This window comes from Hyperolius riggenbachi, chromosome 8 (genome assembly GCF_040937935.1).
Source record: "Hyperolius riggenbachi isolate aHypRig1 chromosome 8, aHypRig1.pri, whole genome shotgun sequence".
NCBI lineage: Eukaryota > Metazoa > Chordata > Amphibia > Anura > Hyperoliidae > Hyperolius > Hyperolius riggenbachi.
Genome location: NC_090653.1, coordinates 41,666,869 through 41,687,528, shown reverse-complemented (window position 1 = coordinate 41,687,528; position 20,660 = coordinate 41,666,869). Strand labels below are relative to the sequence as shown.

The window sequence follows — 20,660 nt, the reverse complement described above, 5'->3', positions numbered from 1 at the left end:
ACGACTCCACTATCAGAAAGAGACTGGGCAAAAACGGCTTGCATGGCAGACATCCAAGGCGCAAACCCCTTTTAAGCAAAAAGAACATTAAGGCTCGTCTCAATTTTGCTAAAAAAACATCTCAAGGATTGCCAAGACTTTTGGGAAAATACCTTGTGGACCGACGAGACAAAAGTTGAACTTTTTGGAAGGTGCGTTTCCCGTTACATCTGGCGTAGAAGTAGCACAGCATTTCAGCAAAAGAACATCATACCAACAGTAAAATATGGTGGTGGTAGTGTGATGGTCTGGGGTTGTTTTGCTACTTCAGGACCTGGAAGGCTTGCTGTGATAGATGGAACCATGAATTCTACTGTCTACCAAAAAATCCTGAAGGAGAATGTCCAGCCATCTGTTCGTCAACTCAAGCTGAAGCGATCTTGGGTGCTGCAGCAGGACAATGACCCAAAACACACCAGCAAATCCACCTCTGAATGGCTGAAGAAAAACAAAATGAAGACTTTGGAGTGGCCTACTCAAAGTCCTGACCTGAATCCAATTGAGATGGTGTGGCATGACCTTAAAAAGGCAGTTCATGCTAGAAAGCCCTCAAATAAAGCTGAATTACAACAATTCTGCAAAGATGAGTGGGCCAAAATTCCTCCAGAGCGCTGTAAAAGACTCCTTGCAAGTTATCGCAAACGCTTGATTGCAGTTATTGCTGCTAAGGGTGGTCCAACCAGTTATTAGGTTCAGGGGGCAATTTCTTTTTCACACAGGGCTTTGAGGTTTTTTTTCTCACTAAATAATAAAAACCATCATTTAAAACCATCATTTAAAACTGCATTTTGTGTTCAATTTTTTCTTTGATTAATAGTTAATGGTTTTTGATGATTTGATGAGCAGAAACATTTAAGTGTGACAAACATGCAAAAGAATAGAGAGAGTGTGTGTGTGTGTGTGTGTGTGTGTGTGTGTGTGTGTGTGTGTGTGTGTGTGTGTGTGTGTGTGTGTGTGTGTGTGTGTGTGTGTGTGTGTGTGTGTGGTGTGGTTGGTGTGTGCGCGTGTGTGGTGTGTGCGCGTGTGTGGTGTGCGCGTGTGTGTGGTGTGCGCGGTGTGTGCGTGTGGTTGGTGTGTGCGTGTGGTTGGTGTGTGCGTGTGGTTGGTGTGGTGTGTGCGCGTGTGTGGTGTGTGCGCGTGTGTGGTGTGTGCGCGTGTGTGGTGTGTGCGCGTGTGTGGTGTGTGCGCGTGTGTGGTGTGTGCGCGTGTGTGGTGTGTGCGCGTGTGCGCGTGTGTGGTGTGTGTGTGTTAGAAGAGCCTCTGGATCCTGCAGAGGTTTCCCTTGGCCTCATGGCCCCCAGCGGTGCCATAAGCAGGCCCCAGGAACATATTGGACAGGAACTTGTCAGATGTTTGCGTAGCCTTGCTCCCTGCCATGTATGAGCGTGTCTATACTGCACCTGCGCAAGTACGGCCGTGCTTATGCATAAAGCTGAAGCACTTAGAGCACAGGCACAGGCGCTTGTGAATGAAGGGAAGCATGGGCACAAACTCCAAGAGGGTCCCGGGCAGCAGCAGTGATCTGGAGGAGGATGTGAGAAGCCTCTGGTGGATCCAGACACTTCCCTCTTCTCAGGGACAGTACTGTATCTATATTGGACTTCCCTGTATCAAGCTTCTGTCGTATCTGAAAACTATTTATTGCTGTAGTAAGTTGTACTTGGCATATTATGAGGAGACACAAATCCTCTACCACATAAACCTCTCACTTTTATCAGACGTGACTCTGAAAAAAGAAGGAAACAAGTGACTGACTTGAAGGTGCTTCAGTAAAGCTGTCCATACATCCAGCAATTTTTTTTGCGGCCTAATAAACCATCTGATTCAATGACTTTATCGAGTCGGATGAAAATCGGTGTAGCAACAAGCATTCCTGATCGATGATTCGATCGATTTGGGATGAACACCGCCTCAGGAACCAGGCGTATGTGTGACATCATACCACGTGGTACAGCACTGGCGGTTACAGCAGACACTGTGGTGACAGTGATGGAGGAAGGAGATTGTAGACCGCATGGGCAGCTGAGGGGGGCTTCACCTTTGGGTGTTAGCCAGGTGGCGTCGCTAGGCCGATTCCTGAAAGATTTCATGCTGAAATTTATCAGAACAGGTCTATCTCTCGGTCGATTTGCCCTTCTATCACTACATGTACGGGCACCTTAAAAGAGAAACCGTAACCAAGAATTGAACTTCATACCAATCAGTAGCTGATACCCCCTTTCCCATGAGGGATCTTTTCCTTTTCTCAAACAGATCATCAGGGGGCTCTGTATGGCTGATACTGTGGTGAAACTCCTCCCACAGTATGCTAGCACCATGGTTCTGACATCACACTGTGGGAGCCTTGTTGCATTGTGGAAAATAATAGCTGTTTCCAACTGCCAAAACGCAAGCAGCATCTCCTTCCAGTGACATAACCTGCCAGCAGTAAAAATGCCACCATGTGATAAATGTCAGAATGTAAATCAGGGAGAGGAAAGATTTTACAATGGGCAAACACTGACTAAAGCATTTATACATAATTATTGTAAAAAGGAAGCACTTTTTGTGTGTTCCAGCCAGATGACGACAACCAGAACAATGCTGTCAGTGAAATGGCAGAGCTCATGCTTCTTGTAGGCTGGGGCCAGTGAAAGAAGACACCGGACTATCTGCCTAGAGGAAGAAATACACTCTGTGTTTATTTCCTGTATTTGCAGAGCAGAAACCGGTTATGCAGTGTGGAGTAGCATTCAAATCAGCCCTGCCTCCAGAGAGGTTTGCAAATGCAAGAACAATATACACCACAAGCAACCCCCCCCCCACACACACACACACTGGGCTGTACCACTCACTGAGGTGTCCAGAAACACACAGATCAGGTCACTGTGGCCCAGCAATAGCTATGAACAATACCTATGTCATTACCAGTCTACAAAGAAGAAGATGGGTGCAGGGCTTATTATAGCCAATAGTGAAGATACTCCTTTGAGGGTCTTCCAGAAAGTAACAGCTCTTTGCTTTTTATCCTTCAGGCATGACATAATTTAGGCAAAATGTAACTAGCATTTATCAGATTAACCTCTTCTTTCTCTTCAGCGTTTGTTACGTGGCTGCAGAATGCTAGTAATTGCTTGTTCAGCAGCATTAACAATGCCCTACAGTGAGATGCTATTACAGCAAAGAGAATGAAACCATGGAAGCTGACGTATTTATTTCCTTTTATGCATATTACCCTCCTGTCCTGGTCCTCTGCCTCTAATGCTTTTAGCTATAAACCCTGAACAAGCATGCAAATCATCTTTTCTGACTGGATTAGTTGCATGTTCGTTTGAGGTGTGCGATTTAGACACCACGGCAGCCAAAGAGATCTGCAGGCCTGCCAGGCAACTGGTATTGCTTAAAGTGGACCAGAACGCTTGCACCGGACAGAAGGAAAACAAAGAAATGCACCCTTTGGCCCAGTGCACACCAAAACCGCTAGCAGATCCACAAAATGCTAGCAGATTTTAAAACGCTTTTTCTTATTTTTCTGTAGCGTTTCAGCTGGCATTTTGCGGTTTTGGGAAGCGTTTCTGGTGTAGTAGATTTCATATATTGTTACAGTAAAGCTGTTACTGAACAGCTTCTGTAACAAAAACTCCTGCAAAACCGCTCTGAACCGCCGTTTTTCAGAGCGGTTTGCGTTTTTCCTATACTTTACATTAGAGGCAGAAACGCCTCCGCAATCCAAAATCTGCAGCAGCCCGGGAGTATGCGTTTCTGCAAAACGCCTCCCGCTCTGGTGTGCACCAGCCCATTGAAATACATTACCCAAGCGTTTCCACATCCGCAAGCGGATCGAAAAACGTTGTCGAACCGCTCTGGTGTGCACTAGGCCTGAATGTATTTAGAGAGTTTAGCCAGTGTAATTCCCCGCTCATCTGTGACTAATCACAATTGTAATTTGATCTTTCATCTGTGTCAGCTGGCTGCCTCAGCAGAACAGCCAATTTGTAAACACAGGATATTAACCCTATGTCTGCTTCCATGAAAGCAGAAAGTAGACACTGCAGCTTTATAACAGGATTGGTATCAGTCATAAAAAATAAATGTATTTTTCTTTAAAGGTTATTATGCTGTTTATTTTATTTTAGAGCAGAGAGGAAGTTCTGGAGTTCAGATCCACTTTAAATGGAAATAACATATGTCAGCCTCCATATACCTCTTATTTTAGGTTCTTTTTAAGAGGGGGTGAGAATATCATCATAAAGGCCAGATAAGGACCCCCGATTCAGCTAACTTTTTCTCACAGGAGATGCATTCTCACCTTCTCTGTAAATTACATATCAGCAGACAGGATATCACTGTAATATGAAAGTAACACAGGGACCGATGACATCATGACTGAGGCCAGAGGATGTGACAGCCAGGCAGAGTAGATGCGGCTGTACTGGAACAAGTCATGTTATACACGCTGTCCAGGAAGGGTTTATTTCATAAGCATTTTACAGAACTTTAATTTTATAAACAAGCAAATTGGTGCCTGTTGGGCAACATGCAACTGTGGTAATTGTACTGCACAGTCACTTACAGAGCGTGAGTAAGTGTATAGTGAAAGCAGAGACTGAGTATTAGTGAACAGCTTGTGGTTAAAGCACGCCTGAAGCAAAAATAAACATATGAGATAATGATATTGTATTTGTAGTACAGCTAAAGGCGCGTACACACGCCTGATTTATTCAAACAAGCGGATCTGTCAAAACCAGCCTTATCAGCCTGCCGACAGACTGTCCACACAGGGAAACTGTCGCTAGAACGGCCGCCCGTTTGCGTGATTCCAGCGTGTGTACGCGCCTTAAGAAATAAAACATTAATAGCAAAGAAAATAGTCTCATAGTTTTCCAGCACAGGAAGAGTTAAAAAAAACATCCAGAATGCAAAAGAGCTTCCCTGAGCTATTTGACCCACTGAGTCCAACTCAGTCCTGTTTTCTGTGGCACTTGATGTCCAAGATGAGGTGATTGCAGAAACTAGAGCTGGGCAAATAGGTTGACTTCCTCACAGATTTCATGTAAGGTTATTTGAACTGGAGCAGAACGAAGGATCACACACACACTCCATAAGTTTGTTCCAGCCGTAAGCGTTGCAGAATAAAATAAATTATAATCGCACATCAATGCGCAACAGTGGTCCCTCAAGGGACACATTCCCGTCTGCACATTGCCTCAGCGTGCGTTGTGTTCGGTTGTAATATCGCAAGCCTATCTTCGCACTACCAGGCAATAAGCACATTTCGCCCATGTGACAAACCAATGGATATGTACGTTTGCCACAAGAAACAATTTCTGAATTCCTTTACGATGTGCCACTTGCGCATTGAAACGGATTCAGTGTGAACTCACCCTAAATGATTATTGCTTTACCAATAGGGCAACAGAAAGAACACTGTAAATATGCTGTTCACCTATAAGTGTGGGTGCTAGTCTAGTTTGGGGAAACCAGCAGGAAACCTGAGAGTGAAATTCTGCTAAAGTGATTGGGAGGTCAACACCCTCTCCAAATGCTAGGTTTTCAGATCTGCTATAGTTAACTACGTCCACACTATTCAGCCAATCACAACTCTTCCTACTGTAGAGGGTGCTGTGATTGGAGAACTGCTCCCTATGAGGTTTCTGCTGGGTTCCCTAAACTAGCTCCTAAGCATGTACCATAGCTGGAGTGGGTTGGATGGGCAACAGAGTGACATCCAGGTAAGTACAAGCACATTGGACTCATTTGTTTCATCCCACAGTGATCCGCCATGCTGCACTGCAACGCAATTTCACAGGACAGTTGTACAGGCGCTTTGACCATCTCAACAACCATCATCTAGCGAGGGCAAATATAACGCTTATCTCACTGACAAAGCTGTCATTTAATGATTAGGTTTTGCAATCAGATTAGCTCCCGTGCAAAGATACTATGCCCACGAATTATAGAACCTTGATTGTACATTCTTACCAAATCTATTTAGCAGAAAGGTAAACAAACTGAATATATTATGAATGGATACTCATATTGTACAGAAGTGGTAAGATTGTACAATCTTGATTGTACAATTAGCGGGCAGCTTAAAGAGACACTGAAGCAGAAAAAAAATTATGATATTATGATTTGTATGTGTAGTACAGCTAAGAAATAAAACATTAAGATCAGATACATCAGTCTAATTGTTTCCAGTACAGGAAGATTTAAGAAACTCCAGTTGTTATCTCTATACAAAAAAGCCATTAAGCTCTACGACTTTCAAAGTCGTGGAGAGGGCTGTTTTCTGACTTTTATTATCTCAACTGTAAGGGCTGGAACCCACAAGAGCGTTTTTTTGAGCATTTTGGCAGCGCTGCGATACGCTAGCGTTTTGCCAAAACGCTCAGCTGATGTTAATGGATGGGGCAACTTCCACAGGAGCGTTTGCGTTTCCCAGAAACGCAAACGCAGGACATGCAGCATTTTGGGAGCGTTAGCGCTTCAATGTAAAGTATTGAAACGCTAGCAGAAACGCTCAGCAAAACCTAAACTGAGCGGTTCTGCTAGCGTTTTGCGGTTCAGCACACTGTAACAAAATGAAAAATAATTCACAGGACCAATCAGGATAAAAACGCAAAACGCAAAACGCTAGGCACCCGCTGGGGAAAAAAATACAATGTTGCAAAACACAACCCAAAACGCGCATGAATCCGCTTGCAAACCGCTCAGACAAAACGCTAGCGGTTGCGTTTTGCGTTTGCGGTTTTTAGTGGGTTCCAGGCCTTAGTTAATTTTTTACTTTTCCTCTGCCAGAGGAAAGGTCATTAGTTCACAGACTGCTCTGAAAGAATCATTTTGAATGCTGAGTGTTGTGTAATCTGCACATATTAGAGAATGATACAATGTTAGAAAAAAACACTATATACCTGAAAATAAAAATATGAGAATATTTTCTTTGCTGCTAATCTAGTAATTATTCATAGTACACAACCAATTCATTATATCATATTTTTTTCACTTCAGTGTCTCTTTAAGCCTCTTCTAATTCTGGTAAATGCAAGTTAAAAAATAACATCTAGGGCAATGTTTCTGAACATTTTACTGGTATGCACCACTTTTGAAAGTCTGTGCGCACCATGTACCATACAGTATGGTAAAAATTATCTCCTGTACACCTCAATACACAGATATGTTAAATAGTATTACATAGTAATCATTTCTAAATCATTTCCAAAAATTAACAATTGCTTTTAACAAGATAAAATAACAATTAGGAGTTGTTTACATAGGACTAATCACTTTCTAAAGTCTAAATGTATTATATTTAAGGACAACAGATGGATTAAAGCATCCTGCGCTAATAGCTCAGGACACTATAGCGGGCGGGAACGCGAAGAAAGCTTCGCATAGCCTGGGGCGTGCAGGTGCAGTTACTGTCGACTTGGAAGTTGACGGTAACTGAACTGGCTGGCGCGGAAATACGGAGGCTCGTGCGGGACTGGCACGGGACAGGACGACTGCTGGGGGCTTGGGGAAGCAACAGGTAGGTGAAACTCTTTGCTTTACAGTGACTTTACAGTTCCACTTTCAATCTACCTTTACTTACCTGGTGCTTCTTCCAGCCCCTATAAGACTCATTTGTGTCCCTCACCGCAGTTAGTCTTTTTCAGGGTCCCACTGGCAGCCTCTAAGGATCGCCAACCCCCGATAGGTCCGCGTCTTCTGCGCATGCGCCCACGTCACTGGAAGCATACTGTGCCTCGCATGCTCCCGATGACATGGGCATATTCGCACTCTCGCCTGAGCAATCGCAGCAGAAAACGAACCATCGGGGGTTGGCAAACCTTTCAGGCTGCCAGCGTGACCCCAGAGAAGACCAGAGCTGCGGTGAGGGACACAAATGACTTCTAGGGGCTGGAAGAAGCCTCAGGAAAGTAATGAGATTATTATAATAATAATAATAATAATAATAATAATTATTAAAAAAAAGGTGTAAGCCCATGCTGGATAAAGTGATGACGTTGTGATGGTGTCACTGCAGAGACCATCATGCCATGTAAGAAGTAACAAGCAACTGGCATCATACAGAGCAGGAATGGCCCAGGTGGAGGAATGACGTCACGGCAGGATGGATTTTTACAATGGATACTGTAATCAGACATTTGATATCAGAAATTATGACGTCACTCCAACATTAGGCAGATCTTAGCAAGATTGCAGACATAGGGACACACCATGCACTCCCCTCCCCATGCCGTCACCTGAGCCTGGAGATGTGACGTCACACCCCCGTGACGTCACTCGCAGCCGGGCAATGCGTTGAGCGGCGCAGGGAGATGATCTCCGTGCTCGGAGCGGCTCCTGTCAGCAGCAGAACGGAGAATCCAAGTCCTCCGGTGCCAGGAAGAGGCTACAGGCTGTGTCTAAGCGGAGCACAGCGCCTCAGCCAATCAGAAGCGACGGCTTCCACCACTCCGCCAATGGCAAGACAGGGAAAGGATGTCCCGCCCACCGCACCTTCAGGACCATCACATAGGGGAGGAGGCCAAGCAGCTCGCCAATGACAAGCGCGGCAGAAGTTATTTGACAGGCGAACTAGCCAATCATCAACTAGGAAGAAGCTCCACTGTGGTAAGAGGAGGAGATAGCGTCTAGCAGCAGATTGGCCAGTAAAGGAGAGTCAGCCTTTGACAGAATACCAGAATGCTTTGCGGGACGTCCTGCTTCTGAGGCATTCTGGGAGATGCAGTCCAACTTCAAAATCCTAAAAAGCTTTATTGGCAGGACCAAATGTATTCAGTGGCAGGAACCACAAGACACCAGAGCTTTATTGGGAAGGGGGCTACTTGACATCACAGTTTTATTGGGGAGGGAAGAAACCACTAGACACCAGGGAAGCTTTATTGGGGAGAGAGGGGGGAATCCACTGGTCTATTAGGGAACCCGCAAGACCACCAAGGAAGCTTTACTGGGGAGGAAGGGGAAAACCACTAGACCACCAGAGAAACATTATTGGGGAGGGGGATATCACTAGACGACCAGAGCAGCTTTCTTGGGGAGGAAGGGGGAGAAACCACAGCTTTACTGGGGAGGGATGGGTAAACCACTAGATACCCTGGATGTTTTATCAGGGAGGGGGGAACCACTAGACACCAGGGAAGCTTTATTGGGGAGAGAGGCCTTCACAAGGGAGGCTGAACCATGTGCTTGTTGAGCAGTTCAGCCTCTCAAATTCTAGCCTGGAGTAAATATCTAACAAGGGGTTCATTATCTGCACTGCTAAAGCAGCACAGCTGAATGAGAGCAGCGTGAGTTATGCGCCCGCTATGCACGGAAGTTCAGCGTAGCATGTGCTGCTAACTTACTCAGGCTCTTTCTAAGTAACGGCCGCTCTGCTGAACCCGCCCTGAGCCCCGGCGGGTCCAGTGGCTTTTGACATGATCCCCTCACTTTGATTGGTCCACTTGGGTGCTTGTTGACAGGAAGCCTATTAGGCCAATCAACGTGCGGGGATCACATTCATTAAAGTGGACCCAAATTAAAAATACAAGATTTCAGAAATAAAATCTATTTTCTAAATTATAATAATAAATAGCAGCCTTTTTTCAGCTGCATGATGACAAATATAAAATATTTTACATTTATTGGAGGAACCCCACCCTTCCTTTCAAATTGCCGGGAAATAATCCGGCAAATTGGTGGAGTAAATGGTGTCCGGCAATGGAGGAATTGCTAATGGCTGCCCCCAGTATAAACCTAATTATGAAAAGAGAAGGGTGAAAAGCATACACTGAAATGCTCATAGGGTTGAAGGAGTGTTATTTATCTTTGTATGTGTCAGAGTGGTGCAACTAAATATTTTTAATTAAAAAAAATGTTTGGTTTGGGTCCGCTTTAAAGCCACTGGACCCGCCACGGTTAAGAGCGGGTTCATTGGAGTGGCTGTTACTTAGAAGGAGTGCAAGTAAGTTAGCAACGCACGCTATGGTATGGTGTGGAGCATGCACATAACTCATGCTCCTCTTATTAAACTGTGCTGCTTTAGCAAAAATCAACCCCAAGGGCTCCTGCTCTGTGTAACCATTTGCTATTGCAGTAAAATGGAAGCAGTCTGTACCCCAAACAGTATACTGTTCCCATGGTTGCAAATAAATGCATTTTGAGCTAATTGAACGTTAGCAACATTCTTACCTAGCTGAAAATACATTTTTTTTTTCGAACTTAATATTTTATTGAGCTTTTCAGGAAAACTGAATATTACAAACATTTGTAAATTTGCCAGTTTGGTATACATTCAAAGCGTTAGAACAAAGGATAGTGTTAATCCAGCAAAATAGAGATCAAACTAACAGGTTAAAGGGAAGGTTCAGGGAAACCTGTAAAAAAAATAAAAATCCCTATCCACTTACCTGGGGCTTCCTCCAGCCCGTGGCAGGCAGGAGGTGCCCTCGCCGCCGCTCCAGAGGCTTCCGGTCGTCTTCGGTGGCCGACCCGACCTGGCCAGGCCGGCTGCCAGGTCGGGCTCTTCTGCGCTCCAAGGACAGGCTCTTCTGCGTCCCACGCGGGCGCGCTGACGTCATCGGACGTCCTCCGGGCTGTACTGCGCAAGCGCAGAACTACTGCGCCTGCGCAGTACAGCCCGGAGGACGTCCGATGACGTCAGCGCGCCCGCGTGGGACGCAGAAGAGCCCGACCTGGCAGCCGGCCTGGCCAGGTCGGGTCGGCCTCCGAAGACGACCCGGAAGCCTCTGGAGCAGCGGCGAGGGCACCTCCTGCCTGCCACGGGCTGGAGGAAGCCCCAGGTAAGTGGATAGGGATTTTTATTTTTGTACAGGTTTCCCTGAACCTTCCCTTTAAACATAGTCCAAATGTTTGGCAATGGAGAAAACGGAGCGAACTAACAGAAAATGTGTAACTACTAATTAACACTTTCTAAATAACTGCTCCCTGATGATATCATAAACTGAAGGGTACCAGAATATCACAACACCGTAGCTTTGTATAAGCTGTCAGGGTATATCTAAACATATAGATGCAAAAGTTACGGTCTTAAAAACATTATTTGTGTTAAGAACATAATTTATTTTTATTTAATTTTATTTTTTATTTTTCCCCCGTTTTTTAAATGCTTAAGCCCCTAAGCCCATGTTCCATATCTATATTTAAAGATGCTTGTCTTTTAATATCCTAGTAGTGGCGGTAACGGGTCCTTCCAATTTTGTAGTATGGCTTGCCTGGTTGCACATAGGAGGTGGGTGGTTGTTAAGCTGAGTACACACGTACGATAACGATCGTTCAAAAACGAACGATAACGACAATTGGACCGATAATCGTGCGCTCCAAATTTTCCAACGATCGTTTTTTGGGACGATAACGACCGTTATCGTTCAATTCGACCGATCCAACCCGGCGGATTTTTTCGAAAGATAATCGTTCAATCGTTGCAGTGTGTACAAAGATCGTCCGATAACGCATGTTCTTATTGCCTGTCATAACGTCACTTCCGTTTGCGCACGCATTTTTTAATCGTTCGTCGTTCAGTACTTTATACTTATATCGTTCACGTGTGTACACAATCGTTCATTACGAACGATCTTTTCCGTCTAATTTGAATATCGTGTAAACGTCACGAATCGTTCGTAACGAACGATCTTTATCGGACGTGTATACGAACCTTTAGTCTCATGTTGGGAGGGATATCTTGTAAGTTGATGTGCAATAGTGCTAATTGAGGAGATGGGCATATAGACCAACCTATATGATTAGAGATCTCTGTGAATATCAGAATATGTGAGACCATATCGGGGCTATTTTAGGGCATTGCCAAAGGATGTGATATAGAGAACCGGTCTTACCACAGTTTCTCCAACATTGGTCAGAATTGCCTTTATGGAATTTGGATACTCTTGTAGGTGTGTAGTACCAGTTTAGAAATATCTTTTGGAGATTTCCCAGTGTGAGGTACATTTAGAGAATTTTGATATGTTATATGTGGCTTTATGCCACTGTTCTAAGTTGAGGGTGGTATTCATTTCTGAGGCCCAATAGTCTATATATTTAAGCAGGCTATTTTGGTAGTGATGTGTTAAGTGATTGTAACATTTTGAGATCCCTTTTTGTAATAAGTGATCTTTTTCGAACAAGGAAATTAATGCTTTAGGCCAGTGTGTTGAGCTTTGCTGGATACTATTTATGAAGTGTCGTAGTTGCAGGAAGGTGTGAAGTTCCTTGTTTGGGATTGTAAAGCAGCCCATACACTCAGCCGATTTTCTGGCCGACCGATCGATCCCGATCGATCGATTGCAAATCGGTTGGCCAATCGACCGATCGACGGCCGATTTCCATCGAACTTGCAGGGTGGAAAATTTAGGTCGATCTGATGAGATTGCTTATCAGTTTGCATTGGCCTTAATGGAAATCTGATGGCAAAAAAATGCCATCAGATCGAATTTCAATAGATTTCAAACTAAAATCTATTGGAATTCTATCCTGGTAAAAAATGTTCTAAAAACGCATCAGATAGATCATCAGATGCATTTCTTATCTATCTGCTGCCAATCTGACGAGTGTATGGGCACCTTAACTCTCATGTGACACAATGGATCCATCATTAACAAGATGGCAAACATAACCTTAATCTGTTGAAAACTAAGCATGCCTGTTGGGGAAGTCAGTTGTTGAATATGATTAATCCCAGCATCTAACCATTCTGTAATATTAATGTTATCTATTAACGAGAGGGTAATTTGAAGTGGGATGGGAGGTATGGTAGTGTTAGTACAATGGTATTGGAGTGACATTGCATACTTCCAGACTCTAATTGTAGCTTGTATGGGAGGATAAGGCGGGGTCTTAATTTTATTATTAATCTTCCATGCCATTAGGAAGTATTTGGGGTTGTTTTTTTAGAATTTTAGCTTCAAAGTTTGCCCAAATTGGTGTATTAGTATTGGACCACCAGTACTTAGATATTTCTAATATACAGGCGTAGTATAAGGACTTAAAACATGGAACTCCTGTGCCGCCGGTTTTCTTGAGATTATGTAAGGATGACAATGCCACTCTATGCTTTTTATTGCCCCATAGGTAGGAAGATAGTAATTTTTAGCTGAGACTACATTTATAAGGAACAATGATGTTTATAAATATCCCAAATTCCTTTATCACAATGCAATAAGGTTCACAGACCGTAATCTGTCAGGACCATGGTCCTGACATCATCATTCAGGTTTCACCACGATATCAGCCACACAAATGCACCCTGAGGCCAGAAACCCACTGGGAGCGCTTTGTAAGTGTGAGTGATTTGAAAAAGCTCTTGGTAATGCAATGCTATGGGGGATTTTTATAAAATCACATCACTCAAGTGGGATCACACCCATAGCATTACATTAGCTAGAGCTTTTCAAATCACAAAGCGCTCAGAAAAGCTCTCCTGGTGGGTTTCTAGTCTGATGATCTATTTGAGGAAAGGTAAAGATGGGAAAGGGAGTAGCAGCTACTGATTAGAATGAAGTTCAATCTTTGGTTAAAGTTCCTCTTTAAGGGCCTGTTCACACTATGAGCGTTTGCATTTTTTTTTTCAGCACTGACGATTTTGTAAATCGCTCTCAGGCCTCTTGCACACTACATGCAATTTCAATTCCGATTTGCGATGCGATTTTGACACGATTTTACATGCAGTTCCGATTTTTAATCGGTACTGTATGCTGCTTTTTTTTTTTATTTTGATAGCATCCAGGGAAAATCTGAATCGCAAATCGGAAACGCAAATCGCATTTGCAGTGTGCAAATCTGATTTGCGATTCCGATTTTCCCTGAATGCTATCAAAACAAGAAGGAAAAAAAGCAGGGGAAAAAAAGCAGTATGCACTACCAATTAAAAATCGCAAATTGGAATGTAAAATCACGTCAAGATCACATCTCAGAATCGCATGTAGTGTACAAGAGAGGCCTAAAAGCACTTGTGCAATGATTGCCTATGGGAGTGTTGATATATGAGCGCTCCACTTTCTATTGAATCACAAACACGGCTCCTGTACCATTCTCTGAGCATTTGTGTTCAGTATAAAGCACAGGGAAATCGCAAAGCACTTGAAAAAGCAATTTGAATAGCGATTTCCTGAGCGATTCGATGAATAAATACATTGTATTTATTCATTTCCAAGTTAGGGTGCGTTTCCACTAACGCGAATTCGCATGCGTTCCCCGCATGCAAATTCGCATAACCAATAAAAGTGAATGAGCCTGTGTCCACTTGTCAGGAAAACGGAGCGTTTTCTTGTGCAGGAAAAATCTGCTCAGCAGAGCCATCCGAATTCGGACACCGCACACACGCATGCGATTCGCATACAATGTAATTAATAGGGAATTCGCATGGTGTTTTTTCATGCGAATTTTCATGCGATTTCGCATACGATTTCGCATGGAATCAATGAAAAAGCACACAGGCACTGACATAGTTAAATTCGCACACAGCGTCATCCATGCGAAATCGTATGCGAATTCGCGGTAAAATTCGCATACAACCGCATGCGATTTCGCTCCTGCATGCGAATTCGTTCGCGGCGATTTCCCACCGCACTAGTGGAAACGCACCCTTAAAGAGTTCACTTCCTGACTGACATCAGGAAGTGTAAAAAAATCACCGCTCCACAAAAGCGCTTAGAAAAGCACTTTTCTAAGCGCAAAGCACAGGGAAAGGCGCTTTCAAAATCACTAACCAAATCGCTCAGTGCTTGCGATAGCGATGGGGATTTGTAATGTGAACAACGCCTTAAGGCACATACGCTCAACCAAACTTCCTGATTGTCGTCTGTTTTAAACTATGTTTTGCACAATCCCACTGTCGGATCTAAACACACGACTGTTGGTCCGATGTCGTGCAGTTGATGCGTGTGTACAGGGCGTTTGAATGACTTGTAAACAACTTGTACTTGTTTTGAATGTGTAGTCCGTCATTCCGCTTGCTTGCGCAGTATGTAAATGAGTTGTTCGTTTACTCATCTGGACGTGTATCTGCAGATCTCATACACACCTTGTTTTATGGCCATTAATCAGCACATGAGATCCACCAGGAAGGATCCTGGTGGATTTAACCGCAGATGAATGTCGGTTATGCTAGGTAAACACGATACAATTTTCTGACAGATTTACTGTCAGATTGACTATATCCAACAGGTCCTATCGATTTTCCCTTGACCCCTATGGAAAATCATTTGGAAATCTGTTGGAATTGGTCGATCCGACAGTAAATCTGTCTGAAAATTATATCGTGTGTACCTAGCATTAAACAAAGTGTGTATGAGATCTCCAGTCAGATACATAGACAATAAAAGCATTGTGCAGGAACTGATCCTTTGATCGTCTACAGCATGTAGATAGATCAGTCTTTCAAACCTCCCTGACAAACCTATAACAGATAAATTCCTCAGTTTGCAAAGATTTTTATCTGATGGGTGTAATAGACTGTGTCGGTATGGCTCTCATACTACGTGGAAGGTGGTAAAATTGGTCTGTGATCTTTCATTTTCCAAAGACTTATCTCATGTGCGTACTGCTTTGTTCACATTATAAATCCCCAGCGGTATCGCAAACGCTGAGCGATTTATAGAACTCTTTTCAAAGTGCTTTTCCCTGCGCTTTGTGCTGAGAAAAGGTCTTACAAAAGCTCTTTTCTAAGCGCAAAGCGCAGAGAAAAGCACTTTGAAAAGCGATTCGTTTATTCACTTCCTGACATCAGACAGGAAGTGAACGCTTTGATCCGCTGGGGAAATCGCTATTCAATCGCTATACAAAGTGCTTTTTCAAGCGCTTTGTGATTTCCCTATACCTTCCATTGAGCAAAAACACTCAGAAAATGGTACACGTAGCGTGTTTGCGATTTTTAATAAAATCGAAACGTGCACATGTGAACACTCTCATAGGAAATCATTGCACAAACGCTTTTAGGGCAATTTCTAAAATCACCAGCACTTAAAAAAAAACGGAAACGCTGATAATGTGAACAAGCCCTTAGCGTGCATACAAATCCAATTTTGATTGGCCAATCACTGCCCAATTTTACCACTACCAGAGAGCTTACCTGTGCAACCTGTCCATAGAATTCAAAATCTGTTGGCCTTCATACTATGTGAGAGTAGTAAAATTGGCCAATAATTGGTCAATCTAAATTGGATGTGTGCACCTCAAGGCAGGGGGTCACACTTGACTTAAAGTGGACCTAAAGATATAATAATTAAAAAAAAGTTTCACTTACCTGGGCTTCCGCCAGCCCCCTGCAGCCGTCCTGTGCCCACGCAGTTTCCAAACGATCCTCTCTTCCTCCGTTGCGGCGCATTTTTGTTCACGCCGACCTCCAAGTCGACATCCCCTGTGCCTACACAGCCCTGGCCACGCGAATCCGCGTACATGCTCCCATGGCCAGTAGCGTCCTGTGCAGGCGCAATACGAGAAAATCTCTTCTGCGCCTGCTCAGTACAATCCCAGTGACAGGTGTGCGGATGAGGACGCATGCAGCCAGGGCCGCGCAGGTGCAGTGGACAGTGACCGTCAGAAGCGAAAGTGAGCCGCGGCGGAGGAACAGATCATAGTTTGGTAACTTCGCGGGCACAAGTCGGTTCCAGAAGCCCCAGGTAAGTGAAACTTTTTTTTTTTTTACTACATGGAAGGTGGTATAATTGATCTGTGATTGTTGATTTTCCAAAGACTTTTATCTCAGGTGTGTACTCAGCTTAAAGTGAAACTCCGATCAAGAATTGAACTTTATCCCAATCAGTAGCTAATACCCCCTTTTACATGAGAAATCTATTCCTTTTCACAAACAGACCATCAGGGGGCGCTGTATGACTGATATTGTGGTGAAACCCCTCCCACAAGAAACTGAGGACCGTGGTACTCCTGGCAGTTTCCTGTCTGTGAACCTTGTTGCATTGTGGGAAATAGCTGTTTACAGCTTTTTCCAACTGCCAAAAAAGCATGCAGCAGCTACATCGCCTGCCAACAGTAAAAATGTCACCATGTAATAAATGTCAGAATATAAATCAGGGATTTAAAAGATTTTACAATGGGCAAACACTGACTAAATCATTTATACATAATTATTGTAAAAATGAAGCACTTTTTACTACATTATTTTCACTAGAGTTCCTCTTTAAAGTGGACCCCACGATATAAATATATATATAAAAAAAAAAAAAGTTTCACTCACCTGGGGCTTCTGAAGCTGACTTGTGCCTGCGAACTTTCCAAACGATCCTCCGCTCCCCCGCCGCGGCTCACTTTGGCTTCTGGCAGTCACCGTCCACTGCGCCTGCGCGGCCCTAGCTGCATGCGTCCTCATCCGCACACCCGTCACTGGGAGCGTACTGAGCAGGCACAGTAGAGATTTTCTCTTATTGCGCCTGCACAGCACACTACTGGCCATGGGAGCGCTTCCGATTCATAATGTGAACAAGGCCACAGGTCGTAGATGGTGGCCAGATGATTGGCACCAACCGCACTGCACCAATCAAAGGTCACATCAGACACAGGTTCTGCTACAGAGTCATGAAAAGGAAGAAGTAGAAGCAGTACAATAAATGTAAACACCAGTAACAAATAAGTTTATTGGTACAATATCTTTAGCAAACATCCAGTGTAGCATTCAGCAAGTCAGCCTAGTCCTGCCTCCCATCCCTGAGGTAAATTACACAGTCACATCTGCCAAACACACACTGGCCAGTGCCAGCAATAAAGTGCCCCTGTCACCTATTCATTCCCATGCCAACCAATCTGCGGACTACTCCCAATGCGCCAATCCCCTGACTCAGTGATGTCACTGGCTCGCACTGAATTGATTGGCTGAAGGGATTATTCTTGTGCAAATAACACAAATCGCAATCATGATGTGTAAAGCGCCATAGCCCATAGCAGCCACATGTCAATTATACTCCACTTTCACTGGAAAAAACAAAACATTTTTCTGTGGCATGCAAGCTACCCTTCTGTTTGAATTAACAACAAGGCAAAATTTCCATGCCAAATTATGTCACTTCCGTGCAACCGTGGCAACAATATACTGTCTGGAATACAGAATTCTCCACTTGGTGTAAATGAACCATCACCGCTTTAAAATTAATGAGGGTAAAATGGACACACCAGTGGGCCAACACTTCTGTGAACCAGGACACAGCATGCAAGATCTAAAAGTACTTGTTCTTAAAGAGACACTGAAGCGAAAAAAACTATGATATTATGATTTATATGTGTAGTACAGCTAAGAAATAAAACATTAAGATCAGATACATCAGTCTAATTGTTTCCAGTACAGGAAGAGTTAAGAAACTCCAGTTGTTATCTATACAAAAAAAGCCATTATCTCTACGTGGAGAGTGCTGTTTTCTGACTTTTATTATCTCAACTGTTAGTTAACTATTTACTTTTCCTCTGGCAGAGGAGAGTTCATTAGTTCACAGACTGCTCTGAAAGAATGATTTTGAATGCTGAGTGTTGTGTAATCTGCACATATTAGAGAATGATGCAATGTTAGAAAAAACACTATATACCTGAAAATAAAAATATGAGAATATTTTCTTTGCTGCTAATCTTCTAGTAATTATTCATAGTACACAACCAATTCATTAGATCATATATTTTTTTTTCGCTTCAGTGTCTCTTTAAGGGTAACTTCAAAAATGATCAATCAAGAAAATTTCTGAGTACAAATTTATGAAAATGTTCAAGACATTAACAGAAGGTTTAAATTGTGGAACAGGATTCATGACACCTTATGTGACATGATTGATTTGGCTTCATGATCTTCAGAAACCTGCTGGATTTCATGTATGGTTGCACTAACTCACTGGCTCCAGCCTGCTGATCACCTGACACCTAACGGATAAACAGTAACCAGCACAACTGCCATCTTCGTGTTTACTATTTACCTGCATCAGTGTTTTACTTTAGCTAACATCTAGAAATATGCCTGAAGAAGGGGACTAGATCCCAGAAAGCTTGCATCATTTAACTATTAGTTAGCCATTAAAAGGTATTATTTTGTACAAAACATTTTTTTTCTACCTATATCCACTTGGTATACAAAGCATCCCCAAACTCCCATTTCCCTGCATGAGTAAGACAGTAAACCCCTTGCTCCATCGTAACTGAGATCAATCAAGAAATAAATGGAGAGGTGCTCCACTGGCTTAAACTTGCATTTAAAAACACATGGAGACAACAGGGCCGCATTTACCATAAGGCACTATAGGCACGTGCCTACAGGCGTCTGATGATGGAAAGGTGGCTCACACCTCTCCCCGAGTGCCTCGTTTCCTAAGCAGAGTCAGGCTACCTCAAGCTATTGGGCACCTGTAGCTACCTATGACAGGCAAGAGAAGTAGGGGAGAGGTAACAGGCCAGCCAGAACACGTGCTGTGCAGTTTAGCAGAGGGTTTGTAGGATCATGGAGGGCGAAGTCTGGGGTGCCAGAACATCTGTGCCTATAGGCTCCAGTGATGTAAATCTGGGCCTGGGAGACACATAACATGTTTTCAGGGTCCCCCTCTTCTTCAGTTGACTAATACTTATATAAAACGCAAGGGGCCACCCCTTCGTTTACTTATTTATTTGGGGGGTGGAATATTAGACACCATTTTATTACTGTTCAACTGCAGTGAAAAAAATTGAATCTTGTACAAGTGCCACGGTCCAATGAATATCCAGTCTGTATCTATAACATATACTTTTTTTTTTTTGTATGTTTTACTATTTTTCCATTTCCCTTTAGGTTTAAGTGCAGGAAATTGAATATCACAGACTCTGTAATAAAAGTTAGCATAACATGCTTTGTAGCATAGAATCACCGGTTTTATTTCCTCTCTAACCCACCTGCATTTGCTGCGGTCCGCCCTCACCTCAACAGCCCCCAATAAAGCTGCAGATGCCATGCTAGGGGCGGGCTGTGGCAATGCAGGTGGGGGTGACAGAAGTAGCTGAACGGATGCTATATAGGTGAGTAGTAGGGTCGTAGATCAGCTACAAATAGCGGACCCCGGAGGGGGAGGTTAGGTTTTAGGGTTAGAAAGAGGGATTCGTTTTAGGCACTAGGAAAGGGGGAGTGGATTAATTTTAGACATTAGATGGGGGTCATTTTAGGCACTAGGGGTGGGAGGTCATTTTAGGCACTAATGGGTGGGTTCAAGTGAGAATGGGCACTGGGTTTGTCTATAGTAAAAAATGTGTAATTTAAAGGGACCATGAGCAGGTGATAATAGAATTTAGACTTAACTGGGGCTCCCTCCAGCCTACCATAGAGGTGGTCCCCAGCATCCTCCTGGATCCTTCCCTGGTCCTGGCTCCTGTTACTTGACGACTTTGGCTGCCGCAATCATCCGCAGCGGGAAGAAGACCTGATGACTTCAGGTCGAAGTCGCTGTGTAACCGAAGCCGGGACCAGGGAAGGAGCCAGGAGGACGCCAGGGGACCTCGAGGCCTATGGTGGGCTGGAGGAAGCCCCAGGTAAGTGTAAATTCTGTTTTTATCACCTGCTCAGGGTCCTTTTAAAAGGATACCCGAAGTGACATGTGACATGAGATAGACATGTATATATAGTGCCTAGCACACAAATAACTGTGCTGTGTTCCTTTTTTTCTTTCTCTGCCTGAAAGGGTTAAATA

General features: G+C 43.7%; 1 protein-coding gene across 2 annotated transcripts in view; it reads right to left on the bottom strand.

Moving 5' to 3' along the window:
• The window catches only part of ATF6B (activating transcription factor 6 beta), a 64,897-nt gene extending 56,453 nt beyond the window's left edge, over positions 1-8,444 (bottom strand). For both annotated transcript variants that reach the window (XM_068250292.1, XM_068250293.1), the window contains exon 1: positions 8,268-8,444. The gene's annotated coding sequence lies outside the window, so the exon portion shown is untranslated. The remainder of the gene's footprint in view (positions 1-8,267) is intronic.
• Between the last annotated feature and the right edge of the window lie 12,216 nt (positions 8,445-20,660).